General features: G+C 38.0%; 1 long non-coding RNA gene across 1 annotated transcript; it reads right to left on the reverse strand.

Annotated features, from left to right (window-relative positions):
• Positions 1–9,257: 9,257 nt before the first annotated feature.
• LOC138337776 (uncharacterized) lies at positions 9,258–11,857 on the reverse strand. The gene is made up of 3 exons (XR_011211187.1): positions 11,783–11,857; positions 9,544–9,619; positions 9,258–9,464 (listed from the first exon to the last, which is right to left on the reverse strand). It is a non-coding gene; the product is annotated as an uncharacterized lncRNA (long non-coding RNA).
• Positions 11,858–12,224: the final 367 nt, after the last annotated feature.

Here is a 12,224-nt window from a genome sequence, read left to right on the forward strand (position 1 = left end):
TTATTATTATGTGTTGGAATGTGACACTCCGATCACCTAATACTACCGTGTCCGAACATGACACTCCGATCCACTAACACTACAGGTCGGAACGTGACACTCCGATCCAATATTACCATGTCGGAACGTGACACTCCGATCCCCTAATACTACCGTGTCGGAATGTGACACTCTGATCCCCTAATACTACGTGTCGGAATGTGACACTCTGATCCACTAATACAACGTGTCGAAACGTGACACTCTGATCCATTTATCTCATGATTTTAGTCCATCAAGCCTTCTTTATGTCAAGGCGTCATCTTAGTAGAGAGGATTTAAGATTGAAGATTCAACAGTCTCATCGTTCTAACCACCACAATTACATTATTCACAACATACAAACACACAATCAAGCATATTGAAGACTTTACAATACCACCCAATACATATCGGTCGCTATTTAGAGTTTATCTATCATATAGAAATAAACCATAACCTACCTCCACCGAAGAATCGCGATCAAGCAAGTTACATCCCAATGCCTTTGGTTTCCTCTTCGTTCTCTCTCTCTCGCTCGTTCTACCCTCTTACTGTTCTTTTTATTTTTCTTCTGCAGATTTTTTTCTTTTACCCTAATTATCATATAATCAATTATAAAAGATGATACAAGTAACTCACTATTTATTTCCTTATTATCTTCTTTAACCTCCAAGTAAATAAATTATTAAACTTACCCTACAAATTTCATAAAGTTTGTCATGAATAGTCCAAAACAACCCTTTAAAACTTTTAGCAAAAATCCGGCCTAGTTGGGGTTATGCAACTTGTGACGGCCCTTCGTATCTGCAATGGTCCGTCCTGCAGGTCTGTCACAAAGTTCAGAGAGTTAAATTCAATAAATAGGTTTGTGACGGTCCGTCGTATCTATGACGGTCCATGCTGCAGCTTCGTCGTGAAGTTCAGAGAGTTGATCCCAGTACCCAACTTTCAGAGTTGAAGTGTTTTAAAACGATGATGCTCGACGGACCGTTGTGCTTATGACGGTTCGTCCTACCTGTCGTCGAGGGTAATGAGGAGAGAAGCAGGATAAATTACACAAGTATGGGACGACGGAGTCCATGACGGTCCGTCGTGACCATGACGGTCCATCGCGTAATCCGTCGACCCTGCAGTTTTTATCAAAAATAATTTTGCTCGAAACGACCAAAAATGTTGTTACGATAGATATCAATTTACCAATTGTTCGTCCTCGAACGATCACAAGAAGAAAAACAAGGGCGAGAAACAATACCTGAATCTGTAAAAAGATGTAGATATCTTTCTTGCATATCAGCCTCATTCTCCCAAGTGGACTCTTCAACTGGCCGATTCTTCCATTGAACCTTGATGGATGCAATCTCCTTTGATCTCAACTTGCGGACTTCTCTATCTAAAATAGCAACAGGCTCCTCCTCTTAAAACAATTCTAATCAAGAAGAACTGAATCCCAATGAATAATGTAGTTTCCATCCCCATGGTATTTTTTCAGCATAGACAAATGAAATACCAAGTACACTCGTGAGAGTCCTGGAGGCAATCCCAATTCATAAGCCACCTCCCCCATGCGCTTCAGAACTTCAAATGGACCAATATAGCTCGGACTAAGCTTACCTCGCTTACCAAACCGCATCACCCCTTTCATGGGGGAAACCTTCAGCAAGACTTGTTCATCCTCCATAAAATCCAAGTCCCTAACCTTCCGATCTGCATATTCTTTCTGCCTGTTCTGAGATGCTAGAAGGTTCTCCTGAATGAATTTTACTTTATCTAACGATCCCTTAAAAGATCGGTACCCCATGGTCGCACCTCATATGCATCAAACCAACCAATGGGAGACCTACATCTCATCTCATACAGTGCCTCAAATGGGTCCATATCAATACTTGAGTGATAGCTATTATTGTTTGAAAACTCTGCTAAGGGTAAGAAGTTATCCCAATGACCACCAAATTCTATCACACATGCAAGAAGCATATCCTCCAACACCTTGATCGTTCGCTCAGATTGATCATCGGTCTGAGGGTGAAACACAATAGTAAGAGCCAACCTAGTACCTAATTTAGCATGCAATGTTTTCCAAAACATAAAGTAAATTGCGTACCTCTATCTGACATGATCAAAAGTCGAACTCCATGCAATCAAACAATTTCTGAGATATAGAGTTTGGCTAACTTCTCTTCATTATAAGTAACCTTGACCGGAATGAAGTGAGAAGACATAGTTAATCTGTCAACAATTACCCAAATAGAATCAAACTTTCCCAAGGTCTTTGGAAGACCAACTACGAAATCCATTGCAATTCTTTCCCACTTCCATTCAGGAATGGGCATTCTCTGAAGTGTTCCTCTAGGCCTCTGGTGCTCATACTTTACGTGGTGACAATTCAGGCATTGAGCAACAAAATCAGCAATGTCACGCTTCATCCTACTCCACCAAAAATGTTGCTTTAGGTCACGATACATCTTGGTTGCACCAGGATGTATAGAATACCTTTAACTATGAGCCTCTATAAGAATGGTGTGAATCAAATCATTAACACGGGGCACACATAACCTCCCCTTAATTCTCAAAATGCCTTCCTCATCAATTATTGCCTCTTTAGCCTCTCCTAGTAATACCATCTCCCCAATTCGACTTAGCTTCTCATCAGCAACCTGCCTTCCCTTAATCTTGTCAAGAAAAGAAGATCTTGCCTCCACACAGGCCAAAAATCCTCCTTTCTCTAGTACTTCCAGCCTCATGAGGTCATTAGCCAAAGTCTAAACCTCTCTAGCCAATGGGCGTCTAGAAACTTGTAGGTGGGCTAGACTTCCCAAGCTCCCCGCTTTTCTGCTTAAAGCATCTGCCACGACATTAGCTTTTCCTGGGTGATACAAGATGGTAATATCATAGTCCTTCAGTAGTTCCATCCACCTCCTCTGCCTCAAATTCAAATCTTTCTGAGTAAAGACATACTGTAAACTACGATGATATGTATAGACTTCACACTTGACCCTGTATAGATAATGTCTCCATTACTTTAATGCAAACACAACTGCAGCCAACTCCAAATCATGGGTCGGATAGTTATGTTCATGCACCTTTAATTGCCTCGAAGCATAAGCAATTACATTCTTCTCCTGCATTAGCACTGCACCCAAACAAGAATAAGATGCATCACAATAAACAATGAAGTTCTTACCTTCCACAGGCAAGGTAAGAATTGGTGCAGTAGTCAACAAGGTCTTGAGGTTCTGGAAGTTTTCTTCACATTCGTCCGACCATACAAATGGAACACTCTGCTTAGTCAAATTTGTCAGTTAAGAAGCAACCGAAGAAAATCCCTTGACAAATCGACGGTAGTAGCTTGCTAAACCAACAAAGCTCCTTACCTCTGTAACATTAGTAGGTCTTACCCAACTCTTCACTGTTTCAATCTTAGAAGGATCCACCATCACTCCATCCTTAGAAACCACGTGCCCCAAGAAGGACACTAAATCTAGCCAAAACTCACACTTGGAGAATTTGGCATAAAGCCATTTCTCCCTCAACACTTCCAATACAATTCTCAAATGCTCCTCATGTTCTTTCCTGCACTTTGAGTATATCAGTATATCATCAATGAATACAATGACAAAGAGATCCAGATATGGCTTGAAAATCCCGTTCATCAGGCTCATGAAAGCAGCAGGGGCATTCGTAAGCCCAAAAGACATTACTAAGAATTCATAATGCCCATACCTGGTTCAAAAAGCAGTCTTTGGCACTTCTTTTGTCCGTATTTTCAATTGATGATAACCAGATCTCAAATCAATTTTTGAGAAGGTACAAGCACCTTGTAACTGATTGAACAAATCATCAATGCGAGGAATAGGATACTTGTTCTTAATAGTTACCTTATTCAGTTACCTATAGTCTATGCACATCCGAAAACTTTCATCCTTCTTCTTCACAAATAAAACAGGAGCACCCCAAGGGGATGCACTTGTCCTAATAAAACCTTTACCTAACAACTCCTGAAGTTGGGCCTTTAACTCCATTAATTCAGCTGGAGCCATTCTATAAGGGGGTATGGAAATGGGGCGAGTACTAGGTCCAGATCAATACAAAAATCAATATCACTATCCGGTGGCATACCAGGAAGGTCTGCAGGAAACACATCCAAAAACTCACGGACTATCGAGACAGACTCAATCTAAGGTACTTGGGAAGTATCATCCGTGAGATGTGCCAAGAAAGCTAAACAACCCTTACTAACCATTCTCTTAGCACGAAGGAACGAGATAATATGAACTGGAGTGGAAATATAGTCACCATCCCACAGTAGCGGATCTGTCCCAAGCTTGGCCAATGTCACAGTTTTTGCATTACAATCTAAGATTGCAAAATTTGGAGAAAGCCTAGTCATACCCAAAATTACATTGAAATAAACCATCTCTAGAATAATCAAGTCTACATGAGTATTGCTCCCCACAAAAGTCACAAGACAAGACATATACACCTTCTCAACTATCACAGACTCACCCACAGGAGTAGAGACACGAATAGGCATGTCAAACAAATCACTATAAAAATCAATACCAGTAGCAAAGGAGGAAGATACATATGAAAATGTAGATCCAGGATCAAATAATACAGAAGCCATGCAATCACAAACCAAAAGATTACCTGTGATAATAACATCAGATGTCTTTGCTTCAGACCTCTCGGGGAAAGCATAACAATGGGCCCTATCACCTGTCTGCCCGTTGCCCCAACCATGTTGCGCTGCAGTAGCTCCAGCTTGTCCGCCACCCCGGCTGATTTGGTGACCACCATTACCTTGGCTACCACGTCCTCCAGAATGGCGGCCTCTCCCATGATCACCTCTACCTCTAACTATTGGAGGTCTGTAACTCTGTTTTGGACAATACCTCCTAATATGTCCATTCTCTCCATATCCATAACAGTCTCTGGAGTCAAGTGTAGGTCTCTGTGAGAATGACGAAGCTGGGGATAACCTCCAAACTCAGAGAAATGTTGAGTGGTCTGCGATGGACCCCCAGCTATAGCCTGCAGTGAGGACTGAATAGTTCGGGCTGGGTAACCTCCTGAACTCTGCCCTCTGGAGTAAGAACCACTAAACTCACCTCCCTTACGGGACTTCTTAGATGTCGACGCTAGGGTGATGTCGTCTGGCTTCACCCCCTCCACCTCTATCACAAAATCTACCACCTCCTAAAAGGATTTTGCTGCAGCAGCTACCTGTAAGGCTGGGATCTGCAAATCTGACCTCAATCCCTTCACAAAACGGCGAATCCGCTCTTGTGGACTGAAGCAAAGCTGGGTGGCATACCTTGATAGTGCATGGAATTTGGCCTCATAAGCAGTAACAAACATCCTTCCTGGCTCTAGGCTCAGGAACTCATCTCTCCTCATATCCCTCAAAGTTCGGGGTATATACTTCTTCATAAATAAGCTAGAGAATGATGCCCAAATCATAGGTGGTGCCTGTGCTGGTTGACACTCAACATACGACCGCCACCACATTTTGGCATTCCCCTAAAACTGATAGGTCACAAACTCAACGCCGAATCGTTCTACTATGCCCATCTTATGTAGAAGCTCATAACAATCAAACAGAAAGTCATAGGCATCCTCAGATTCAGCACCCTTGAAGACTGGAGGTTTCAACTTCAAGAATTTTGTGAAAAGTTCATGGTGATCACTCATCATTATAGGTCCTGTAGTCAATAGAGAAAAAGTGCCTACTTCCAATGAGGCATCCATGCGGGGAGCCACAACAGTTGCATGTTGTACTTCCAGAACCTGAGGTGCTGGTGTAGAAAACACTGGAGGTTTCTGTCCCTGATCAGATAACCCATTAAGATAAGTAACAACCTGGTTAATCATCTCTGGGGTAGGTTGAGGTGGTAATTCCTCATCTTGCACCTGCTCATTTTCCCCTTCTTCACCCTCTCTCACTACCTCATCTGTCGGTGGAGGAGTCATCGCCCTATTATTAGCTGGACCGAGTGTTTGTCCACTACCTCTAGAGGGCGTCCTCCCGCGACCTCTACCATGGCTTCTTGCCACTGCTCCTTCTTGAGCTACAGCCCCAGTGGTTGGCTGAGACGCACCCTGTCTTGCCGGTGTTGGTGTTAGCACAGTTGTTGCTTTTGTTCTAACCATCTGCGAAATAGAGTGAGGATGTCAGATACTAATTTGTATCACCTAGATACCAATTGGATCCAAGTAATAGCATGAAAGAAAGAAAGAATGGAATTTTCCTAAAGTCGTATAGCCTCTCAAGGAAAAGTAAGGGCATCTCCCTACCGTTCCTCAAGACTCTACTAGACTCGTTCTATTGTGATGAGACCAACGAACCTAAACCCCAACATTTACCAATATTTCAACCATAATAAACAAAACATAATACGCAAGACCCAAAACTTATTAATATAACCAATAAATAAGCTTCAAAAGTTTATCAATTATTATCCCCAAAATCAGGAAGTCATCACACCAAGAACATCTATCCTCAAATTTCTAAATCTAAGAGTATTTAAGAAGCTAAAATAAGTAAACAGATGGTCGATGTCCAAACTTCAAGGTCATCAAGACAGAATAAGAGAATCAAGTCCGAGCTAGGAATAATAGCTCACCCTGAAATCTGATATGCTGGCGACTGGCTAGAGTTGAGGGCGAGTCAAAGTCGATGGCACACTTGCTGCACTCCACAAATAACAAAGAAACAAGTAGGGGTCAGTACAAGGAACACGTACTGAATAGGTATCATTGTCCAACTCAAAATAGAAAACAATATATACTGAATAATAATATAAAATCAACCACAATACTTAAGAGGTGACAACAACAAGTACAAGAATCATTGACAACAACACCAAGCACACCTATGAAGACTCAACCCTCCATACCATACTCATTTGGGAAATAGGTTCTTCGAATTTGAGTATATTAAGATAATTCAAGATTCATTCTCTTTATTATTATGTGTCGGAACGTGACACTCCGATCCCCTAATACTACCTTGTCGGAACGTGACACTCTGATCCACTAACACTACGTGTCGGAACGTGACACTCCGATCCAATACTACCGTGTCGGAACGTGACACTTCGATTCCCTAATACTACTGTGTCGGAACGTGACACTCCGATCCCCTAATACTACATGTCAGAATGTGACACTCCGATCCACTAATACTACGTGTCGAAACGTGACACTCCGATCTATTTATCTCATAATTTTAGTCAATCAAGCCTTCTTTATGTCAAGGCGTCATCTTAGTAGAGAGGATTTAAGATTGAAGATTCAACAGTCTCATCGTTCTAACCACCACAATTACATAATTCACAACATACAAACACACAATCAAGCACCACCAATACATATCGATCGCTATTTAGAATTTATCTATCATATAGAAATAAACCATAACCTACCTCCACCGAAGAATCGCGATCAAGCAAGTTACTTCCCAATGCCTTTGCTTTCCTCTTCGTTCTCTCTCTCTTGCTCGTTCTCCCCTCTTCCTGTTCTTTTTATTTTTCTTCTGCACATTCATTTTCTTTTATCCTAATTATCATATAATCAATTATAAAAGATGATACAAGTAACCCACTATTTATTTCCTTATTATATTCTTTAACCCCCAAGTAAATAAATTATTAAACTTACCCCACTAATTTCATAAAGTTTGTCATGAATAGTCCAAAACACGCCTTTAATACTTTTAGCAGAAATCAGGCCCAATTGGGGTTACGCAACTTGTGACGGCCCATCGTATCTGCGACGGTTCGTGTAGCACGTCCTTCACAAAGTTCAGAGAGTTAAATTCAATAAAGAGGTTTGTGACGGTCCATCGTATCTACAACGGTCCGTGCTGCTGTTCCGTCGTGAAGTTTGGATAGTTAATCCAGTACCCAAATTTCAGAGTTGAAGTGTTTTGGAACGAACACGCTCGATGGACCGTTGTGCTTATGATGGTTCGTCCTACCTGTCGTCGAGGGTAATGAGGAGAGCAGCAGGAGAAATTACACAAGTATGGGACAACGGAGTCCATCACGGTCCGTCGTGACCATGACGGTCCATAGCGTTATCCGTCGACCCAGTCAGTTTTTATCGAAAATAATTCTACTGCTCGAAACGACTAAACAGGTTGTTACAATTGGAATCTTTTCCTTTTCTCATTTTCCATCTTTTTCACCACAATTAGGACACTGTTCAAGATTCACGTAATCCTTTCTATATAAGATACAATTATTAACGCATGCATCTATCTTCACATAATCAAAACCCAAAGCTTTTATTATCTTTTGAACTTCACAAATAGAATATGGGAGAACATTTTCTTCAGGTAAAGCATCACTATGTAATATCAACAAAGAGTAAAATTAAGTATTACTCCATCCATCAATAAACTTCAATTGAAAAATATGCACTATAAAAGAGAGTTTGGAGTACTTTTCACAACTTGGATACAATCGATTTTCTACATCTTTCATTAACTTATAGAATCTCTTAGCTTCTGTATTAGGCTCTTTTTTGGGAGACATAATTGTGTCATAAAACTCATAACTATTGCTGGTAACACCATGATGTATATCATGCAACATTTCATAAATTGGAGCATCATCATTTGCTAAACTTGAATCTTCAGTAAGATTTGTTTCATCATCTGAAGATAGATCTAGCTCGCCATGATGAATCCAATTTTTATATGTTTGATTCATTCCAAACCTACACAAATCTATTCTCACTTCATCTCGCATATTCCAAAAAATATTATTGCATTTTATGCATGGACATTTTTTCTTACACCAACCTCAAGATTAGAAAATGCAAAATTCAAAAAATAACTCTACACCATTTAAATATTTTTGTAACGCTCTATTTCCAATAAGTATCAAACTTTTATCCATTATATACTTACCTACAATAATTTTATAATAAATTAAAATAAAGTTATATGATATTTTAATTTAATAAAATAAAGAAAGTATTAGAGAAAAACTTCATATCATAAAAGGTCAATATAAAAATCCGAAAGTCCTTGTAAGACAAGAAATTTTTTTTTTGTATATGTACATCTACGAACATCTTCAGAAATAATTCGTATATCTGCAACTTCTCATACAAAAGAGTATAAAATAGATAAGATAAGAATAGCTAATCAATTTTTATTCAAATCTACATGTGACATGTCAATATCAATACAAACAACTTAAAAGAGTTAGAAGTATATGTCTCCATATTGTTTGAGATGTTGAATTTGCATGGTACTAGGACATATCACATGTATCTTTATCATATAGCAGAAACAACATGAATAAAAAAATGGTAGAGATTGTTATGCAGGAAAGTTATATGTCGTATCTTAAGTGAGAATATAACAAGTTCATAGGCACAAATGGCAACAACTTGGTCAATTGAATCTTCCGGCAAGCATACACATGACCAAACTGTATTAAATCAACATTATTACAAAATGTAAGAAAGAACTGAAATAAAAATAAATAAATTGTGATCACACGTGTTTACCACTGGAAACAAGTTGTATTATTGCTCCAACACTAACAACCTTAGCTTTAGGCGTGAATAAATGAAGGATGAGACCCTGTAGAACAATAAGCCATGCTAAGAATATTAGTATAATTAACATAAAATTTTTTATTATTCAACCAATGTGTTCATCTAACAGAAGAAAAGAAAATTTCCTCTTGAAACACCATATATTAAAACTAATGAGGCGTTTTTACTGTAAAAGGATGCTGACTGCTTATTGCATTCACTGTGCTGTCAATTTTTTTTAATGAAAAAAATTAATTCTTCTATAGTAATTATTATAGTATTTGCTAATATATATAATTGTTATTCAAATTTTGAATATTTATATGTTCAATAAAATATATTAATTTTTTGTATTGGTTGGTGCCTCAATTGAAAAAGGTGAGCGACCAGGCGAGGAATAGGAGTTGGTTAGATTTTGGACATGGAACTGGAAGAAGAAGTAAAAGAAGAAACTTATTTCTTTTTGGATTGTGATCTGGATTGCAGGTCTTGGAGAGGCCTTCGAAAGGGGAGTTTTCTTGGCTTTTCAGGTAATGTACTTGCTAAGTCTATCCCTAAGATTTATCAGATCATCATAAAAAACAATAGGATGTGATTGGAATAGATCGCAAGAAGAATACCGAGTTCTTTTTCAAGCTTCAAAGGTGGAAAGCATACCAGCCTTCTCGTAACGACGTTTTTGCCTGGTAAGAAGGAACCTGAAAGTAAAGGGGTAAGGATATCTATGTGTGAAGATAGTGAAGACGAAAGAGTTTGCGGACGATTTTTTGCAGACAGTTTTGAGACGACACAAAGGAACTTCATCATTAGTATAAACACATAAAGAGACAGAAACAACAATATGTACTGTCTTATGACTACAACTCGATATACTTACTTCTATTTGGACGACTATTTTGTGGGCTTGGTTTGTAAAGGGTAGTTAATAGGCGTTAAAGCACTGATTATGTTCCTCTGCACCTGCGAATAAAGGCTTTAGTTGGTTTAAGTGCAAGTGCACTTTGAATAGCATGTTGTCTAGTTGTTACCTAGTTGTTTGAAACTAAATTTAAGTTCCTAAATATCACTTTTAACTAATAAACTTTACTAGGCTGGATAATGTATCTTGCATGGTTTGTTACATGTTATTCTTGTGGACTACCTTTACAGAACCTCCAATGTTGGAACTAGAGGATGTTATGCTACCAAAATCCGATACTGAGAAGATTGAAAATGACTTAGTGCATAAAGGTATTACCCAACCATTTCTTTTATGTGCAGAAGAGACAAAACAAGATGAAGATGACGATCAAGATTGCGAGAATAGTGAAAAAACTGTAGAGGAGATCCAAAAATTTGTTACTTCCATTGTCTCTGCGTATAAGTTTCTTAAACCGTAGAAATCATGGTGTGCTTGGGAATAGTTTTTAGTTTCTATTTTGCAATTCCTTCTTCTGTACCACAATATGTATATTAAGCTATAATCACATTTGTAGTTGCTGAAGTACTCGAAGACGTTAACCATAAACTCCTATCTCAAGCCATGTCTTCAAAGCATTCTAAGGGAACATATAATGGTGGACTACTTTCAACAGAAGCTGGAACATTAGATCGAGTATTTGGTCAAAAAGTGAATTCTGTAAAAGTTTAAGAGCCAACAGCATACCGTAACTAAACATATCTTGCACATAACAGAAAAAATAAGGCACACACATTAATCAATCAATAAATAACAAAGCATATTTGAGATGTTAAGACAAGCATATTAAGAAGGTCTTGAAAATCATAGAATTGTATAGAAGTATTGACGGATCTGTCACTTAATCCCTTTGAATTCTATACTTTACCATGGCTATGATTCCCTCCAGATGCACATGAAACTCTAAGAAATCTTGATGTTAGATACATATTGGCCTCTGTTCAAATTTCTGAACACCTTTTCTTTTGCTGTGCTAACAAAACACGTCTTAAGTTTTTTTTGGAACATAACACCACACACAAAATAAATAAATAAAAAACACCCAAATAACTAGTACTAGCAATTTTGTTACTAAATCGTATTAGTAATAACTAGTAGAATTTATTTTGTTACTAATCTCAGCAAAAAGACTGAACCAAAAAGAAATTAATCCTAAACAAAGCAATTGAAGTCTTAGGAAATAACCTAGGAGACTCAATCATAAGATAATTATATGGAAAAATTAAAAAATCTTTGTGAAACAAAACTCACCAGAGAAAGACTTCACCAACAATGCTCTTCTTCAGTGGACCGAAAAACCTAGCTTCAATTTTCCCTAAAAGTGAAGAAGCGCTACTTCTGGCAAAGAAAAATAATTATTTGTGAACTTCTACAAAAGAAAATTGGCGAAAACAAAAAAGCCCGCGATTCTATTAGCGTAAAATTTAAAAAAAAATATTTTTTCCACAATGTATATGTATTGTCAAATTATATATATTCGCTACACTAAAATATTATTGTTGCCAAATATTTTTTTAAGATAGCAACAAATTAATTAAATTATTGCCATTATTTAAGTTTGGCAACATTATCATCATTGTTGCAAAAACGTTGTTGCAATTTTTTAATATTTAAAATTTATTATATTAATTATTATTTAAAATATAATATCACAACAATACTAACATACTTGGGAACAACAAAAATTTGTTGT

The sequence above is a fragment of the Solanum lycopersicum genome, chromosome 8 (genome assembly GCF_036512215.1).
Source record: "Solanum lycopersicum chromosome 8, SLM_r2.1".
NCBI lineage: Eukaryota > Viridiplantae > Streptophyta > Magnoliopsida > Solanales > Solanaceae > Solanum > Solanum lycopersicum.